Here is a 21,563-nt window from a genome sequence, read left to right as displayed (position 1 = left end):
ATTTTATTGCTGGATAATCGATAAATTTTTCGTTGAAACTTTGAATTTCTTTATCAACTGGCTACAATTTTTTTTTCTGTGTATTTCAGCCATGAAAAACGTCTCTACTAGTGGCAACTTAGGACACGGTGATAAAAACGAGGTCACATATAATTTAAAATGAATATGTGCCAAAAAAATGTATGTGCCAAATTATATCGAAATCGGTTCAGATTTGGATATAGCTCCCATATATATTTTCGGCCGATTTCACGTATTTGCTGCACCAAACACGCAATATATGTCCGATTTCGATGAAAATTGGAATGAGTGACTGAATTCGGCCTAGAAATAGATATGCTGAATTTGATCGAAATCGATTCGGATTTGGATATAGCTCCCATATATATGCACCAAACATCCCATATCTGTCGAATTTTGATGAGCTTTTAAATGTTTGACGGAGTTCGGTGTAGATTTAAGTGTGCCATTGTGTACCGAAATCGGTTCAGATTTAGATATAGCTCCCCTATATATGTTACATATTCACAGTGGTGTAGGGTATCAAATAGTCGTCCTCGCCCGACTTTGATCCTTTCCTCACTGGTTTTTATTTTAATTTAATACACAGGGTGAGATGCCGGTGGCGAAAATTTTTGAAAGGGAGGTTTCCTTTTCACTGCTGGCCATAAATTAAAAAAAAAAAAACTTTTGAAACATCTGACCAGTTGAAATTTCTCGTGGTTCTTAAAAGAAACATCGCAATGATCCAAACGTAGTACGTTGATATATTTCTTCAATTTCTTCAAAAATAACAAAATGTTGCTGCTGTTACCATTTCCAAAAAAATAAGGATCTTTGCGAAAAACCTGGCGCAAACCCTAAATTTGAATGGATGTTGAACTACCCCTATGTTTTTTTGGGCGGCTGATTTCATATACTGTAACCTTAATGCGGGTCATAAATGTGGTCTTTTGGTCCCTTTTTCCAAAATATACTAAATATGTGTTTGCCATACAATTTTACTATACATCCTAGAATACATCAAGCTCAATATCTCATCTAAACTCTAGAAATATGTACACATTAAAAAACATATTTTAGGGCCAAAATCGTAGTTTATCTAAGTTGACGCTAAATATTTTTACAAAGCATTACTTGACAAGAATGATGCCAAAGACAAAAATGTTCTTCACAAAATTCCATTATTAGTCACCGACGAAATTAAATCTATATTTGCATTATTAACCAAGGAAATATCAATACCAATTTAACACAAAACCAAACTAAGAAAGGTTTTGTGTTACGATTACTTCACATCAATTATTAAAAAACGCACACATCATGGGTAACACTGGAAATTTAAAACAAGCTTTATATAACTTTCATTACAATTACAAAAAATACATTTTTAAAAAAATTCTTATTATTTTTGAATGTATTAATTGTTTTATAAACGACTAATTTGAGATTACGAAACGTTGCGACTAAAATTCCAACGAACGTTAAAAAATAAGTTTATAATTTTCTCGATTTTTTGTCAAATTTGTTAAAAATTGGCCACTGTGCGGTCGCAAAACTACATACTGATGATTTATCTCTGTCGACAAAGCCGACTGATACTTTTTTACTCGTTTTTCATAATAAAACATTTCAGGGGCTTCTCAGAAAATATAATCTTTTTCCTCAAATATTTGTTAAAATTTAGGAATTATTAATATTTCCCCATTATTTAATTTAATTGCAATAATAAACAATATAAAAAATCCTGTCAAAGGCAAGTGTAATATTTTATATTTGTTTTTTTTTTGCATACAGGGATTGAAATATGCATGCAATATTTTGACACAAAATACCCTTTGTGTAACACTTTGATATGTTTTTTATATTTATTTATATCCTCTTTTTCACACACTGATGTAGTAGTTAAACCGGGCCTTAAAAATATATTCCAGTAAAAGCCCACATGTAAATAAACCACTTGTGAGCCATGATTATCCAACCGTTAATACAACGTTTGTACGAGAAAAAAAGCATATCAACAATATGTAAGCTTGTATAATCTACGTACCTACCTACATACGGATGAGGTATGTACATACATGGGTACATATTTGTGTTGATATTGCATAACAGTGACATGCAACACAACAGCCCCTTATATGTTACACAAAAGTCTACAAACACACCTATTTTTGTTTTGAAACTCAAGTTTACACATTAAAAACAGAAAACTACTGAAAAAAGTGTTGCTTTCATCACAAAACAGCAAGAACAACTGCTTTCGCATAACACAATAACAACGATGATAGAAAAACAAAAATGTGCTCATATTTTAATTTGCAACTTTTTCTCTTTTAACACTTTCCATTGTTGTTGTTGCTTTGTGTTGCGCCACAAACTTTGGTCTTTGTCATTGTTTCTAAAGAGTAAAGAAGCCTTTTTGACACGCTCAGACACAGGGTGTTGTTGCACAAACATAAAATACTATTCCTCCCAACTTGTTTAAATACTAAAGGGAGTCGAAAAGACCTGCTAACAGACAGACACAAAATCATCCAGCACAATGAATACCTTTGCATGTCTTCTAGCCCTGAGGTTATAGGCTAAAATATAAAAAGAGAAATTGTTGAAACAATAAAATCACACTCACTCTCTCTTTTACCAAACGACAATCACACAAGCAAACCACATTTCAAGAATTAAATAAGGAAGCCTCCCCAAAAAGACTTCTTCATTTCTTTTTAAGAATTCTGAGCAAACAAAAAAGTAGAAGAAGAAAATTCATGGTTTGCTGCAACATGCAACTGTCACCGCAACATTCCTTGCACGACACACATACACGGCAAATGTGTTGTATTTCAAATTAAGAAGAACTCTGCAAAGTAAAACAAAACAAACATGCGCTTACCGGCACAGAGTTGTAGTAAGTTTCGTCAACTTTGGTGACCTGACACACATACGGGAACGGTAAATTTGTAACGCAGTTGAAATGGAGATGACAAAATAAACCACAGAACACTATTTTTCGTAAGAATATATTTATAGCAGAATGTGGAGGGTAGTATGATATTGAAAAATTTTATTGCTGAAAAATATTATTGCTGTTAAAAAATATTGCTCAAAAATCCACGCTTGTTGGTCTGTCGGTCCTTCAAAAAATATTGCTTAAAAATCCACGCTCATTGCACGCAGAGAAAAAATATTTTTCGCTTTTGTTGGAACAAAAATATATGTTTTGGTTCCAAAAATGTATTTGTTTTGTTCAAACATTGTAATCCAAATCCAAAAATACCATCTTTTGTTCCAAACATAGAAAACAAAAACAACTTTCGAATTTCCGCAATATTGTTAAAATCGTTAACAATACCGATTGTAGGAACTATCATAATCTAATTTTGTTTACAAAAAGTATTGTCAATACAGAAAACCAGCCCAGAAATTTTTGATTTGAGTGCATATACTTCTCATATACACTTTTCGCATAACTTGGATATAAATGTCGCGTATAATATTGCAATCATTGATGAACACAATACATGGTTTGCTGCATTGGCTGACAACAAAGGCAAACAAAAAGCCACAAGAACCCACCACAACATAAGGAATAATTAAACACCATAACAAACATGAAAAGGAAAGAAGAATGAAACAAAACAGAAACAAATAAAAACAAGAGTCTCACAAGTACATACACACAAAAACAAAGGTAAAGGCAGCATGTCATACAAACACACCACAACTCACCAAAATTGTTTTTTCAACACGGCATCGAATAGCGAGAGAAGAGAAACAACTTTTCGAAGAAAAGAGAGAAATATTGTTCAGTTGACACAAACTATTTTTGGATTTACAATACTACATGAGGAATCCAACAATATGTTAACAATACATATTTTGCTCTTGGAATATTGTTGGATCAAACATATTTTTTTCTCTGCGTGTGGTCTGTTAGTTCTAGAACAATATTGCTTAAAAATCCACGCTCATTGGTCTGTTAGTTCTAGAACAATATTGCTTAAAAATCCACGCTCATTGGTCTGTTAGTTCTAGAACAATATTGCTTAAAAATCCACGCTTATTTGTCTGTTGGTCCTTGAAAAATTATTGATTAAAAATCCATGCTTATTGGTCTGTTGGTTCTTGGTTCTTGCTCAAATTCCACGCTTATTGGTCTGTTGTTCTTAAAAAATTTTGCTTAAAATCCACGCTTCCTGGCTAGTCGGTCCTTCAAAAAATTCTGCTTAAAAATCTACGCTTATTGGTCTGTTGGTCCGTGAAAAAATATTGCTTAAAAGTCCACACTTATTGGTCTGTTGGTCCTTAAAAAATATTGTTACAAAATCCACATTTATTGGTGTGTTGGTGTTTGAAAAAATATTGCTAATAATCCACACTTACTGGTCTGTTGTTCCTTGAAAAAATATTGCTTAAAAATCCTCTCTTATTGGTCTGTTGGTCCTTGAAACAATGCATGAAAACCCACAATTATTGGTATGTTGGTCCTGGAAAAAATATTGCTTAAAACCAAATTTATTGGTCTGTTGGACCTTGAAAAAATGTTGCTTAAAAATCCACGCTTATTTGTCTGTTGGTCGTTGAAAAAATGTTGCTTAAAAATCCACGCTTATTTGTCTGTTGGTCGTTGAAAAAATGTTGCTTAAAAATCCACGCTTATTTGTCTGTTGGTCGTTGAAAAAATGTTGCTTAAAAATCCACGCTTATTTGTCTGTTGGTCGTTGAAAAAATATTGCTTAAAAATCCACGCTTATTGGTCTGTTGGTCCTTGAAAAATATTGCTTAAAAATCCACGATTATTTGTCTGTTGGTCGTTGAAAAAATATTGCTTAAAAATCCACGCTTATTTGTCTGTTGGTCCTTGAAAAAATATTGCTTAAAAATCCACGCTTTTTGGTCTGTTGGTCCTTGAAAAAATATTGCTTAAAAATCCACGCTTATTGGTCTGTTGGTCCTTGAAAAAATATGGCTTAAAAATCCAAGCTTATTTGTCTGTTGGTCCTTGAAAAAATATTGCTTAAAAATCCACGCTTATTGGTCTGTTGGTCCTTGAAAAAAATATTGCTTAAAAATCCACGCTTATTGGTCCGTTGGTCCTTGAAAAAATTTTGCTTAAAAATCCACACTTATTGGTCTGTTGGTCCTTGAAAAAATATTGCTTAAAAATCAACGCTTATTGGTCTGTTGGTCCTTGAAAAAATATTGCTTAAAAATCCACGCTCATTGGTCTGTTGGTTCTTGAAAAAATATTGCTTAAAAATCAACGCTTATTGGTCTGTTGGTCCTTGAAAAAATATTGCTTAAAAATCCACGCTCATTGGTCTGTTGGTTCTTGAAAAAATATTGCTTAAAAATCAACGCTTATTGGTCTGTTGGTCCTTCAAAAAATATTGCTTAAAAATCCACTATTATTGGTCTGTTGGTCCTTGAAAAAATATTGCTTAAAAATCAACGCTTATTGGTCTGTTGGTCCTTGAAAAAATATTGCTTAAAAATCCACTCTTATTGGTCTGTTGGTCCTTGAAAAAATATTGCTTAAAAAGCCACGCTTATTGGTCTGTTGGTCCTTGAAAAAATATTGCTTAAAAATCCACTCTTATTGGTCTGTTGGTCCTTGAAAAAATATTGCTTAAAAATCCACGCTTATTGGTCTGTTGGTCCTTGAAAAAATATTGCTTAAAAATCCACGCTTATTGGTCTGTTGGTCCTTGAAAAAATATTGCTTAAAAATCCACGCTCATTGGTCTGTTGGTTCTTGAAAAAATATTGCTTAAAAATCAACGCTTATTGGTCTGTTGGTCCTTGAAAAAATATTGCTTAAAAATCCACTATTATTGGTCTGTTGGTCCTTGAAAAAATATTGCTTAAAAATCAACGCTTATTGGTCTGTTGGTCCTTGAAAAAATATTGCTTAAAAATCCACTCTTATTGGTCTGTTGGTCCTTGAAAAAATATTGCTTAAAAAGCCACGCTTATTGGTCTGTTGGTCCTTGAAAAAATATTGCTTAAAAATCCACTCTTATTGGTCTGTTGGTCCTTGAAAAAATATTGCTTAAAAATCCACGCTTATTGGTCTGTTGGTCCTTGAAAAAATATTGCTTAAAAATCCACGCTTATTGGTCTGTTGGTCCTTGAAAAAATATTGCTTAAAAATCCACGCTTATTGGTCTGTTGGTCCTTGAAAAAATATTGCTTAAAAATCCACGCTTATTGGTCTGTTGGTCCTTGAAAAAATATTGCTTAAAACTCCAAGCTTATTGGTCTGTTGGTCCTTGAAAAAATATTGCTTAAAACTCCACGCTTATTGGTCTGTTGGTCCTTGAAAAAATATTGCTTAAAACTCCACACTTATTGGTCTGTTGGTCCTTGAAAAAATATTGCTTAAAAATCCACGCTTATTGGTCTGTTGGTCCTTGAAAAAATATTGCTTAAAAATCCAAGCTTATTGGTCTGTTGGTCCTTGAAAAAATATTGCTTAAAAATCCACGCTTATTGGTCTGTTGGTCCTTCAAAAAATATTGCTTAAAAATCCACGCTTATTGGTCTGTTGGTCCTTGAAAAAATATTGCTTAAAAATCCACGCTTATTGGTCTGTTGGTCCTTGAAAAAATATTGCTTAAAAATCCACGCTTATTGGTCTGTTGGTCCTTGAAAAAATATTGCTTAAAAATCCAGGCTTATTGGTCTGTTGGTCCTTGAAAAAATATTGCTTAAAAATCCACGCTTATTGGTCTGTTGGTCCTTGAAAAATTATTGCTTAAAAATCCACGCTTATTGGTCTGTTGGTCCTTGAAAAAATATTGCTTAAAACTCCACGCTTATTGGTCTGTTGGTCCTTAAAAAAATATTGCTTAAAACTCCACGCTTATTGGTCTGTTGGTCCTTGAAAAAATATTGCTTAAAACTCCACGCTTATTGGACTGTTGGTCCTTGAAAAAATATTGCTTAAAAATCCACGCTTATTGGTCTGTTGGTCCTTGAAAAAGTATTGCTTAAAACTCTGCGCTTATTGGTCTGTTGGTCTTTGAAGAAATACTGCTTAAAAACCCGCGCTTATTGGTCTGTTGGTCCTTGAAGAAATATTGCTTAAAAATCCACGAATATTGGTCTGTTGGTCCTTGAAAAAATATTGCTTAAAAATCAACGTTCATTGCTCTGTTGGCTCATGAAAAAATATTGCTTAAAAATCAACGTTCATTGCTCTGTTGGCTCATGAAAAAATATTGCTTTAAAATCCACGCTTATTGGTCTGTTGGTCCTTAAAAAAATATTGCTTAAAAATCCACGCTTATTGGTCTGTTGGTCCTTGAAAAAATATTACATAAAATCCACGCTTATTGGTCTGTTGGTCCTTGAGAAAATATTGCTTAAAAATCCAAGCTTATTGATCTGTTGGTCCTTGAAAAAAATATTGCTTAAAAATCCACGCTTATTGGTCTGTTGATCCTTAAAAAATATTGTTGAAAAATCCACGCTTATTGGTCTGTTGCTTCTTGAAAAAAACATCGTTTAAAAATCCACGCTTATTTATCTGTTGGTTCTTGAAAAAATATTGCTTCAAAATCCACGCTTTTTGGTCTGTAGGCGCTTTGTGTTCTGCTGGTCCTTGAAAAAATATTGTTTAAAATGTTGGTTCCTTTCCCTCCTTATCATACGGATCACCTCAATCTTATGTGATTAAATGCACCACAAGAATTGGTGGGTTTTCATTTTCGGAATGTACCCGAAATGGTGACAAGTTCTTTGGCAAAAGAGTTCGTAACAGTTGAACTCATGTCGCTTTATGTGTGTCATGACAAAAATAGAAATAGAAATTCATACCTAAGGAAATGAAGAACATTGTTTTGATTTCATGTTGACTACAATGCCATTTTGTTGTTAGGGTGTTGTTTTTATCGCAAAAGTTGTTATTTTTTGATTTAGTTTAAGAAATAAATGTTTATTAAAAAAAAAAACAAGTAAGAAAAGTCTATAGTCGGACGGAGCCGACCATGGGATACCCTATACCACTGTCCCTGGACAATCGCTCTCCACGATATTTCTTTTTTCTTTGTGAAAATTTAATTATCAAATATCAGATATGTAATGTATAATACTTATGACCAAAACCAAAAAGTTATCTAGCATGACAAAGACATTTTTGTAGCAGGAAAGGAAAATTTAGTTCACACAAACTAAAATGTAATGACACCCACTTATGTAGTACTACTACTTCCTTTGTTTAACCGCTACGTTATTGAAATTTTTACCAAAGTTTCAGTCCATTTAACCCGCTAAGTATTATCTGATCTTCACGTTGGTTTGTACGCTTCTTCTTCATCATAAACTCAAACTTTGTTTAAAATTTTGCGGGTTATTATTGTGAACTACTGTTTTTGTTCCATTTCATTCCCTGAACACTTCACGATCATCAGCAAAAACTAATCATTTCTATTCCGGCCAGAACCAAACCTCCTTAAAAAATTCGTTACAATCGGTCCATAATTGCGGCCTTAAGCTTGTTTACAATTTTTAATGGACGGACACACATCGCTTTATCTTGTCGAATTATGAATTTTGGCATACCAAATAAGGGGTCTAGGACGAATATTTCGTGGTGTCACATAAACTTCTGGAGAGACAATATGTAGCATGGGTCAAAAATGTGGTTCTCTACACAGAACCCATTATATATTAGGCTGTAGGCCCCTTATCTAGCAAACACTTTATTGCAATTTACATCAGAGGAAAGGTCAGTAGTTTTTTTCCCATATGTAGGATACTTTGCGAAATTATGTCCTCAGGGAATTAAAATATCGACCAAAAAATAATTTTTATATATTTCATACAAAAGTAATGGTACCTTTCACCCGCTAAAGAATCAGATCATCATTCAAAATTGTATGCATCTTGCATCTTGTATGTATACTTGCGACTTCTAGCGAGTTTATTTATACACTACAAACAAATACGGAATATATTAGGCTGTAACTCTGTTATCTGATAATGCACACCAAAACAACTGGCATCAAATGAAAGGTCAAGCGTTCCATTTCCAAGGGTATCTTACTTGTCGGAATGTATCTTCCAGGAATAAAGATATAAGTTGCATATTAAAAATTTTCACAATTTTCACACAAAAGTTGTGGTCCATTTAACCCTCTAAATATTATCTGATCGTCATCTCAAGTTGCAAGCTTCTTCTCGGACATATACTCTTACCTCATATAAAATTTCGCGTTGATCGGACTATTATTGCAACCTACAGAGCCGCTAGCAAATTAAATATAAATATTATGTTTTGGTCCATTTCACCCGCTAAATATTTCTCGATCATCACCAATAAGAATAGGATCGCGACGATCGGTCCATAATTGCGGCCTGGAGAGTGTTTACAATTTACAATGGACAGCCGGGCGGACACACATCTCGAAATCGCTTTATCTCGTCGAGATATGAAGATTGGTATACCACATTGGGCTTCTCCGGCGAATATCTCGAAGTGTTACATGAATTTTTACCAAAACAAACTTATAATACCCTTTCCACATTGTGGTGTAGGGAAATTTGGCCGCGATTTATTTTAAAAATCCCTCCAGCAATTTTTTCTTGGTTTTGGATTTTACTCCTCTATGAACATAGCTCCTTCAGAATCCGCAAAAACTACCCAGGTGTACGCGGTTTTCATTTAAAGTTAGTGAAGGCGCGCCTTCATATGCGGTGAGTTTTATAAGGAGGCAAAATCTCCACTCGGAGACCTTATGTCCATTGTGTTCATCCTTCATAAGTGGAAGAAGAAAGGTGTGTGAAGCAAATCAGACCTTTGGCGAGTAGAAGCATGTTTGTTGGCTCGGTTTGGCCGAATATGTCAGAGATTGGATCGTATGTTCCCCTAATTCTCGTCTACGGGTCACGAGCATTAGCATAGGTTTTCGATCGTCTCCGTCTCCTCCTCATCCTAGCATAACCTGAAGTAGTCGGCAACATTATCGCCTTCCCATTTGCAGACATTGCCCTTACTCTGCAGTGAAGGGCAGTTAATTGGAGAGGATGGGGCAGCTTGCTTTGGACACCCTGCAGCCGGGTTCGTTGTGCCAAATCTGACCAGCCCTGTCCTGGTATCTTTGTTCTAACTGCCGCATGAAGTGGTACAAGGGTGGCTTGATTGACCCAGCACAAGGTAACGATCGATTTTAGGGCCTTCAAAGCTTTCCTGCAGTGCAAGACAGCAGACTTGATTGAGTGGGATCTAAGTGATTTAATCCACATATATAGTCACCGGTCCAGCTATGTCCCCTTCTATGTAGATGTCCCCTTCCGTAGATTAAGGGTATCGCTGTTGACGCCTGCTCCTCTTCCCGTTTCCATCTAGGAGCCATTGGTATATACCTCAATACCGGGTAGAGGTTGGCAGTTGTGGGTCGGGGCCTCTCTGTTGGGTATTCGAAGATCAATTTCGTCGAAGTGTAATTGTGGTGATATATAATCACTTATTACCTCCGATCCCACTGATAGTCCGGATCATCGTAGAATAGCAGCGTGTCCATATTTGGAATTGTACCATGAATTTATCTCCTTTAGTCGGAGAGCACTTTTTGCTGCCAACTCTTGGACAACCAGGTTCAACGGATGAAGATCCAGTAGTACATTGAGGGCAGCCTGTGGAGTGCTTTTCATGGCACCGGTAATTAAAAGTGATGCCGCTCCTTGAACGGTATTTATTTTGTGGATAAAAGACTGTCTTACCCAATGCATTCCACCATACCACAGAAACCATAAGTAAGAATAGGGCGATCTATGGTCGTAAAAATCCAAGGATGATCTGTGGTTCAATACCTGTTTTCTGTTTTGTAGAAAATCTCAACTGGCTCCCATGCAGTCGTTGGTAAAGACTTCCTTGCGTCGTCCATAAAGACTCCCTTGTAGTCGTAAAGACTACCTTGAAGTTGTTTAAAAAGGGAGATTTTATACAATTGTGGTCGTGGTCGTTATCATCTATAAAGACATTCTATTGTCGTCTATGAGGACTCCTACGTATTTGTCTATAGGGGGTTATCGTAGTTGTCCCTAAAAACCCTCTTATGGTGGTTTTTTAAAGACACGTTGTGGGCATTTATAAAGGCTTGTGATCCCTTACAAAGATTTTTGTGATCCTCTATAAAATCTTCTTTTTGCTTCCTTCCTTGTTGTCATCTATGCAGCTTTTTCTTTGTCCTTCCAGAAACCAAATTTTGGTTCTCAGATCACTAGACTCAATAAAAAATATTTGTCCTTCAAAAACCAGGATAGTTAAGTAGATTAAGGGTCGTTTACCTTAATTCTTCTTTTTTGTTGATTCGCACAATGTTTCCGTTTAAACAATGACAACAACAATAACAATAAACAAATGACAGAACTATGTAAATTGAGCCCAGGAAAACATGATATGACATCAACAAGAACTTTGCTGGTATACAATAATTCTACGCTTGTATTTTAGTGGCCCCAAAACGCATACACAGCCTATAAAAACAAACACACTCACCCAAATAAACACTCGTACACACAGAAAAAAAGGCCAAGAGGCCAGATCGTCCATACGGAAAGAAACAGTTCAGAGTTCAAGTGAATTAGACTACCAAGTAGCCAGTGCCTTTGCGGATGTTAGTACAACTCAGTTGGTTATATTCTGGCTCATGTAAAAAGTCGTACAAATTTGTTTAGTAAAAAAACCCGACTTGGTCTATTTTATGTTACACTTGAAGTTTACCAGTTTACTGTAGCAGTTGTTGTTGTTTCAGTTGTCTTCCTTACATTGCCATAGTTTTTGTTGTCATCGACTTGAATGTTTTTAGGCTGTATGAAAAAGTTAATTAATTTCTTAAGTTCAGTTTCTGTTTCAGTCAGAGAAATTGTGACCCAATAAAAAATGGTTGTTTGTTAAAACTTATTACAACAGTTCTGGAGCATTAGCAGCTGGTGTTCAACTAAAAAAAGGTGTTGTAACAGGAAATTAGCCAAACTCCAACACAAGACCAATTTGGGTGTTAGTAAATTAAATTTTGTTAAAGATAAAATATTTTATAAAAAATTAAATATTGGAACTAGATTTACTTACACTTGGCAACTAAGGAGAAAGGAGAGAAGAATATTGAAACATGTTCTTTGTATAGTGTTGGAGAGAGTGAAAATATTAATTTGCGGGGATAGGTTTTTTTACTTTTTATACAGAATTGTGTAAGAAAGCCCAATTCTCATGATTATTTGGAGGCAGGAAATTAAACGTGGCTCCGAGCCTGAACTTAGTCGCGGAATGTTAATATTCTCCTATTTGGTGTCGTACTACGAGGGCAGTTCGGAAACTTTTTAGCCTAGCACAAAAAGCGCGGTATAAACAGAAAAAAGTTAAGTGTTTTGGAAACTTCCATCTCTGTTATGAACACATGTTAAATTTTGTTTCGATCTGGCAACTCCTTCATATAGAAACAGGTGTTAAAAACAGACGCATCCGCAATTTTTTTACAATGGAAAAATTAGCCAAAGTGCATGATATGGTATTAAATGATCGACGAATAAAAGTGCGTGAAATTGCTAATATCATGGGCATCTCAAATGATCGAGTCCATTTAATTTTGCATGAAGAACTACAGATGAAAAAGTTTTCTGCAAGATGGGTGCCGCATTTGTTAACAGTCGATCAAAAACGCATAAGAATGAACATTTCTCAAGCTTGTTTGGATCCTTTTAAGCGAAATAAAATGGATTTTAAGCGTCGTTTCATAACTGTTGATGAGACATGGATCCACCACTATACTCCAGAGACAAAAGAACAATCCAAACAATGGACTGAAGCTGGAGGAAGTGCCCCAAAGAAGGCAAAAACAATTCAATCGGCTGGTAAGGTTATGGCAACGGTTTTTTGAGACTTCAAAGGTATTTTATTGATTGACTATCTGCAAAAGGGTAAAACAATAAATTCAGAGTACTATTGCAACCTTTTGGATCAATTAAATGTACAAATTCGAGAAAAACGTCCTGGCTTACCACATAAAAAAATTATTTTTCATCAAGACAACGCACCAGCTCACAAGAGTGTTTTAACAATGGCTAAAATCAACGAATAAAGTACGAGTTGCTTGACCACCCACCTTATTCTCCTGATTTAGCTCCAAGTGACATTTACTTGTTCCCAAATCTAAAAAAAATCCTTGCTGGCAAGCGTTTTACCTCAAATGAAGATGCAATTACAGTTGTAAACCACTATTTTGAAGACCTTGAGGAAAACTATTTTAATCAAGGGATAGAATTGCTAGAAAAGCGTTGGACTAAGTGTATTGAAGTTTCAGGAGATTATATTGAAAAATAAAAATATTTTTGAAAAACTAACTATTCTCTTTCATTGATAGGCTAAGAAGTTTCCGAACCGCCCTCGTATGTTCTTAACGCCATTCGTGGGAACTCAATGAGCCATAGGCATCCACAAGGGAGTCCCAAAGGACCCTTCATAAACGACCGAAACTGAGTCTTTACAGACTACCACAGGAGAGTCTTTATAGACGACAAGGTAATTATAACAGACGACCACAAGGGAGCCTTTATATATGACCACAAGGGGTCTTTATAGACGACCGCAAGGGAATCTTATAGAAGGCGACAATGGAGACGACACAATGGACCCCTTCATTGATGACCTCAAAGGAGAGTTTGTATAGACGACCACAATGGAATCTTTTTAGATCACAAAGGAGTCTTTATAGGCGATCACAAAGGACCCTTCATAAATTTTTGGCCGTTTATGAAGGGTTCCTCTTTATAGATGACGGCAAGGGAATCTTTATACACGACACAAGGAAGTCTCTATATTTATAGATGATTACAAGGGACCTTTCATAGACAACCCGAAGTTCCCTTTAGAGATAACTACAACGGAGCCTTTATTGACGACCGAAAGGGAGTCTTATAAATAAATATACACGACACAAAGAAGTCTCAATATTTATATATGATTACAAGGGACCTTTCATAGACGACCCGATATTCCCTTTAGAGATGACAACAACGGAGTCTTTACAGACGACCACAAGGGAGTCTTTTTAGACGACCAAAAGGGAGTCTTTTAGAGGACCAAAAGGAATCTTATACCCGACCAAAAGGGGATATTTTCAGACGACCACAAGGAAGTGTTTATAGACGCCCACAAGGGAGTCTTATCGCATATCAATGAGTGCACCCAGTTTAATATTAATAAGCTCAATGGTAAGACCTATTTCTCGAAATCGAACCTGGGTATTCAGTGTGCAAGTCATGCGTGCTTACCAGTGCACCACATTTGCACTCCACCACAAAGGATTATTTATACGAACATAAGGGAGTCCACAAGAAACTCATTCTATTTGGACTCAGTCTTCAGAGACAGGTAACGACTCAGATCCCGAATTCGATAGCAACAACAAAACAAATACCACCTTTGGGTAAATACCAAATAAGGAGCAAGTCATAAGAATGTAGGTGAAGTACGCAAGAATATTGCAAAGCGCACAACACACAGGGGCTCTCTGGGGCTAACGGCCCAAAATCAAGAAGCAACATCAAACAACAAGTCTACATTGCAAAATGCTTCCAGTATATGCATGAAAATTCCATCTACTTCTTCGGAAGCGAGGAAGAGGTTTACATCTCCTGACGAGCAGAATAACGGAAAGTCGACAAAGAAGGAAAAAGCTCTACATCTGCAAATGATGCGGGAAAATAGCGTAAAGAACCACGAGAAAATGACAAAGTGAGCTCGAAAATGATGAAGGAGTGTCCGGCCTTGAAATCGACGGCATAAAAAGAAGTAGTCCGAAGAGATAGTTAGGGAGCCGTCATCTTACGCCAAGTTAGCCAATAAACGATACAGGGAGGAACTCCTGCTATATAGTGATCATCATATGTGGAGATTCCCGTAAACCGGGCTAAAGATCATCTTCAAGTCATTAAAAAAACAGTCAAGAACAAATCTGTGGATCACATAAAGCTGGTGGGTGATCAAAGTGGACCTGACGGTGTTCCATTTACTCAGCATGCAAATATGCCGCCTTACAAATATTGTCAGAATATACATAATACCGCCACCGTAGTGCAATGGTATGCACACCCGCCTTGCACACATAAGGTCGTGGGTTCGATTCCCCGGCCAGGCAACATCAAAACACTTTTCAACGGTGGCAAAATACCCCTCAGTAATGTTGGCGACATTTCCCGAGTATTTCAGCCATGTAAAACTTCTCCACAAATGTGGTGTCTTAGACACGCCGTTCGAACTCGGCGATAAACTGTAGGTCCCATATCATTGAACTAATATGAATCGAGGTGCACTCATTGATATGAGAGAAGTCTCCCTTGTCCCTTATGGGATGTTTGTGGAACAATTATACATAATACCGCTCTGGGAAAGAGGCAAACTTTAGCTGGTGAGGGAAATACCAAGTTCCTCAACTAATGTATCCGTGTTTGTCAGAGGTTAAGTCGGAATGTTCGCGACGATTTTGGACGTGAAAATATGGGAAGTATTCCACAGGTAGGAGCAAGATATAGACAAAGGCCTGGGTACATAAGCAACCTCGTCGCCTAGCTTTATTGTCTTGCATCATTTCTGCATAATAACATAAAAGATTAAAGCCGAGCAAATTTCGAACTGGGTTTCCATTTTCTTCGTTATTCCTTTTATTATGTCAGAGATGAAGCACGGCGAGGCAGCTTATGTACCCAGGCCTTACCCCATGTTTTTGTAACTATTTTTTGTTCGTTCGTCTATATTCGTAATAATTTGGGCATTCATAGCTCAGCCCCTCGAATCAGCGATCCCCGTTTGCGCTAAGGCGAGTGAGAACATATTTTTTTTTTTACAAAAACTGGGGGTTATGGGCACGGGCTTCACCGTCTCAAACGCTTTCCGCTGGGAAGCAGAATAGGCGAGTATCGAATTGAACCGAGGAAGCGAGGAGGCAATACCTCCAAGATCTTGTGATCTTGGACTGAAATCATCGAATCCCAAGAAGTCCATTTATTGGAGGGCCAATGGGTACGAGAAAATTCCGATTAAAAATCCGTCGAAGTGAGAAGGTAATCATGGCTTTAATGGAACAAATTCATACAGGTAAAATATATATATTGGGTGCCACCGTAGTGCAGTGATATGCACACCGGCCTTGCATGATATATGCCCGCATTCGATTCCCAGGCCAGGCAAATCAAAATTTCAAAGGAGGCAAAATACAACTTAGTTATAATTTTGGCGACATATCTTGAGTATTCCAGCCATGGGCAAACTTCTCTACAAGTGGTGTCTTAAGACATGCCGTGCAGACTCAACGATAAACTGTAATGTTTACCCAAAATTGGGTACATATTGGGTAAATTTTTTTTTTGGGTGTTTATTAGGGTAAATAAAATTGTATTTTGAAATCAAAATTTATTTTTCTGTCGCACAGTGGATCCACCCATTGGCCAAAAATAAAAAAATTAATGTCAAAATTTTGGTATAACATCTGGCAGCTCTGGCAGCTATGACATGGACCTTTTTAAAAATGTATTAGTTTTTGTTTCATTCAAACGCGATCTTCTTAAGAATAGCATCAAAATTCGGACATTTGACTAATATTTTTTGTTGTGAGTGAAACCTATATTTTAAGTGCAAGTAAATATATTAACAAGTAAAAAAGAGTTAAGTTCGGCCGGGCCGAACTTTTCATATCCTCCACCATAAAAAATTCTGAACTATAATGGAATAATTAGTTTTTCATTCCTGTCCCCAACTTTAATGTCAATAACTCCTAAATCGGTTAAAAATTGCAGCTAGAATCCTCAAATACCGAAAATCGGTACATAACGTGGGAACTTCAAATGTCATTAACAGCTAGTTCGGAGGTATGTGGGCTATACAAAAATAAGTTCATATTTTTGTATAGCCCACATACAAAATGAACAATTTTGCTGCAGAATTTTGTTGTTGGCTTTTAAATTTCAAATTACAGAAAGTTCGTCCAAAAAATAAAGCTAAGGTACGGAAAATCGGGAGGTTTGTTTTGGGGCTATACCAAAACATTTTAAGTAAAATCCTCAAAGTACCGAAAATCGGGAAGTATCGTTATATTGGGGCTATGTGGAAAATTGTTGATGCAGATGTGTGGTGACCACTACAACCTTCAAATGTCAAACTACAGTTAGTTCGGTTAAAAATTGTAGCTAAAATTGCAAAATTACTGAAAATTGGGAAGTACCGTTATATGGGAGCTATATCCGAACATGGACCTATGTTGACAATTTTTGATGGAGAGGTGTTGTGACCACTAAGAACTTCAAATGTCAAATTACTGCTAGTTCGGTTTAATATTGTAGCTAAAATCATCAAATTACTGAAAATCGGGAGGTACCGTTATATGGGGGCTTTGTCAATACATCGACCTTTCTTGACAATTTTTGGTGGAGAGGTGTGGTGACTACTAGGAATTTCAAATGTCAAATGTTCAAATTACAGATAATTCGGTTAAAACTTGTAGTTAAAATTCTCAAAATGCCGAAAATCGGGAGGTACCGTTATATGGGGCTATACCAAAACATGGACCTATGTTCATAATTTTTTCGAATATAAGTTTTTTGGTCACTAAGAACCCTAAATATCAAATTATAGCTAATTCGGTCTAGATGTGACTTAAAACGTCAAAATACCTGAAATCAGGCGATAACGTTATATGGGGGCTATTCCAAAACATGGACCTATGTCCACTAGTTATATAAGTTTATTGACATTTAAGAACCCTAAATGTCAATTTATAGCTAGATCGGTCTGAAAATATAGCTAAAAACGTTAAAATGCCGTAAATCGGGGGTACCGTAATATGGGGGCTATACCACAAGTTTGACCTATGTCCACAAGTTTTGTTATATAAGTTTATTGACATTTAAGAACCCTAAATGTCAAATTATAGCCACATCGCACTTTGGGTGAAATCCAAATCTAGCGGGGAAAAATTAATAACTTTTAAACTAGTTAAGATAGACTATTGAAATTTTGATCATATATTTTTTATCACCGTAGGCCCCATGTTATGGAATATGGTCTATATTGGCCCACATTTTGGTGTAGATCCCATATAGCGGTACCGCCCGATTTTCGGCGTTTTGAATAACTTTGCTAAATTTTCTGGCCGAATCAACTGTATTTCGACATTTCGGATTCCCTGAGGTCAAAAAACTTCTCCACAAAAATTGGGGACATAGATCCACGTTTTGGTTTAGCCTCCATATATAGGTATTGTCCGATTTCACTTATTTTAAAGTTTTTAACAATTTTTTCTGACCGACTTAGCTGTATTTTGGCATTTAGGGTAACCAGTGGCCAAAAAAACTTCTCCCAAAAAAAGTGGAGGCATAGCTTCACGTTTTGGTATAGGTTCCATGTAATGATATCCAAACTAAACGACTTTTTTACTTCAAAATAAAATGGCGATAAAATTAAGAGTTGCAAATAGTAGCAGTCGGAATTTTCGGAGTAATTACCTCGGAGTATGTATTTTAAGAAAAACAATATTCGGAAGTGATCCCCGGTTATCCCCGGTTAGTTGTACTTTATATAAGATACTTAAAGTCGAAAAGTTTTGTCTTAATAATTAAAGATTATTCTTTTGAATATTTACAACAGTAAATAATTAAGCAATCACTTTCTTTTTAAAGCAGCACATCCAAACTGTTGGAAAAAATTCAATTATGCACTCTTTACTTTAATTTTTCCCACAATTTTTGACAATCAAAACAAATACCAAAAAAGTCGATTTAGCAATCACGAATAAAAACTCCCAATGTATGTACCGCTATAACAGCCAACTACAATAAAATACAAATTTGTTTATTGTTTTCGGGTGCCGCAAGATGTTTAGAACAGGACGCCATTAATTGTTTCCATATAACTTAAGGCCAGTTTTCGGACTTTTGCTCCGCTAGATTTGAATTTCACCCACAGTGCATCGGTCCGAAAATGTAGCTAAAAAAGGCAACATACCGTAAATCGAATTACAGCTAATTCGGTTAAAACTTGTAGATAAAAATCTCAAAATACCGAAAATCGGGAGGAACGTTATATGGGGCTATACCAAATCATGTACCTATGTTCATAATTTTTTCAAATATAAGTTTTTTGGTCACTGAGAACCCTACATATCAAATTATAGCTAATTCGGTCTAGAAATGTGACTTAAAACGTCAAAATACTTGAAATCGGGTGGTAACGTTATATGGGGGCTATTCCAAAACATGGACCTATGTCCACAACTTTTGTTATATAATTTTATTGACACTTAAGAACCCTTAATGTCAAAATATAGCTAAATCGGACGGAAAATGTAGCTAAAAACGTCAAAATACCGTAAATCAGGGGTACCGTTATATGGGGGCTATACCAAAACGTGGACCTATGTCCACAAGTTTTCTTATATAAGTTTATTGGCACTTAAGAACCCTAAATGTCAAATTATAGCTAAATCGGTTTGCAAATGTAGCTAAAAACGTCAAAATACCGTAAATCGGGGGGTACCGTTATATGGGGGCTATACCAAAACGTGGACCTATGTCCACAAGTTTTCTTATATAAGTTTATTGACACTTAAGAACCCTCAATGTCAAATTATAGCTACATCGGTCTGAAAATGTAGCTAAAACGTCAAAATACCGTAAATCGGGGGTACCGTTATATAGGGGCTATACCAAAACGTGGACCTATGTCCACAAGTTTTCTTATATAAGTTTAGTGGCACTTAAGAACCCTAAATGTCAAATTATAGCTAAATCGGTCTGAAAATGTAGCTAAAAACGTCAAAATACCGTAAATCGGGGGTACCGTTATATGGGGGCTATACCAAAACGTGGACCTATGTCCACAACTTTTGTTATGAAGGTTTATTGACACATAAGAACCCTAAATGTCAAATTATAGCTACATCGGTCCGAAAAGGTAACTAAAAACGTCAAAATAACGTAAATCGAGGGTACCGTTATATGGGGGCTATACCAAAACGTGGACCTATGTCCACAAATTTTGTTACATAAGTTTATTGACACTTAAGAACCCTAAATGTCAAATTATAGCTACATCGGTCTGAAAATGTAGCTAAAAACGTCAAAATAACGTAAATCGGGGGGCACCGTTATATGGGGGCTATACCAAAACGTGGACCTATGTACACAAGTTTTGTTACATAAGTTTATTGACATTTAAGAACCCTAAATGTCAAATTATAGCTACATCGGTCTAAAAATGTAGCTAAAAACGTCAAAATACCGTAAATCGGGGGGTACCGTTATATGGGGGCTATACCAAAACGTGGACCGATATAGCCCATCATCGAACTTGACCTACCTGCAAACAAAAGACGCATATTCCCAAAATTTCAGCATCCTATCTCCATTTTTGTGGATGCTAGAGTGATTACCACAGACGGACGGACGGACGGGCGAGCACAGTTCGACTCAGAATTTTACCCTGATCAAGAATATATATACTTTATAGGGTCGCAAATGAGTATTTCAATGCGTTACAAACGGAAAAACAAACTTAATATACCCTCCATACTATGGTGGAGGGTATAAAAATATCGCGAAACTAATACGTATAGCAAAATATTATAGTGGATTTTGAAGGAGGAGGTAATAGCTTAATTTTCATTAAAAAAATAGTGTTTTAGCGTTTTGTGGAATTCTGGTTAGCTGCATATTTTCTTAGTGTATTTTGTAATGCCAGTTCGATCACATACTTAAATTTGACCTAAGGTTTTAGTAATGATGCCCACCAGTGCCCACCTCGGGAATAATTTTCCAAAGTAGGTGATGGGTTTAGGATTATTCAGTATTAAAATCAGCTGCCATCTTGTGCCAGACTATAAATGGTGGGTCGCTGACTAAAGCTGCCCTAGAATAAGGTTTGTATGGATATATTAGCGTATAACTCTGTTATCTGACCACGTATATCAACATAATTGGCATCAGTGGCAAGATAAAGAAACCTTCTTCCAAATTAGTCTTGCGTTGGCGGTGCGTGCCGTCCAGGAAGAACGCTATAAGATCTATATTAAAATTTTTAGCAATTTTCAGACAAAAATATTGATTTTTTTAATCCGCTAAATTGGTTGGATTTTATGTTGTTTTGGAGATTGTTTTTTTTTCCCCAAGCCTATTTTTGCATCATAAGATAATCGGGACCTTTGTTCATGTCAATTTTTATTAACAGCATAAAACAATTCTTACCGTATACCCCCTCCAGAGGGGTAAGGGGGGAGAACGTCACGCTCGTGGTTTCTTAAAACACTCTTCGCAGCAGCACAAAGCTGTAATCGACGCATTAGCTTGATTTTTACGCTCTAAATATTTTTGGCCACTTCCTCCATACAAGTGGATCCACTATGTGTCGGAGAGAAAATCGAAAAGAATACCAGAAAAGCGGTTTAACCATGCGGATTAAACTTTTATATGTCAAATCGGTCGTTGGAGTTGCTTGTGCGAAAAAGTTAACGAAAAATGCAAGAATTATAGCTTTGTCGAGGAGGATTTAAATCTCAAGATTATCCAGTGAAATCGTG

The sequence above is a fragment of the Musca autumnalis genome, unplaced genomic scaffold (genome assembly GCF_047663935.1).
Source record: "Musca autumnalis isolate F117 unplaced genomic scaffold, ASM4766393v1 scaffold_4, whole genome shotgun sequence".
NCBI lineage: Eukaryota > Metazoa > Arthropoda > Insecta > Diptera > Muscidae > Musca > Musca autumnalis.
The sequence above is the reverse complement of the archived record's forward strand: the minus strand, read 5'-3'. Positions refer to the sequence as shown.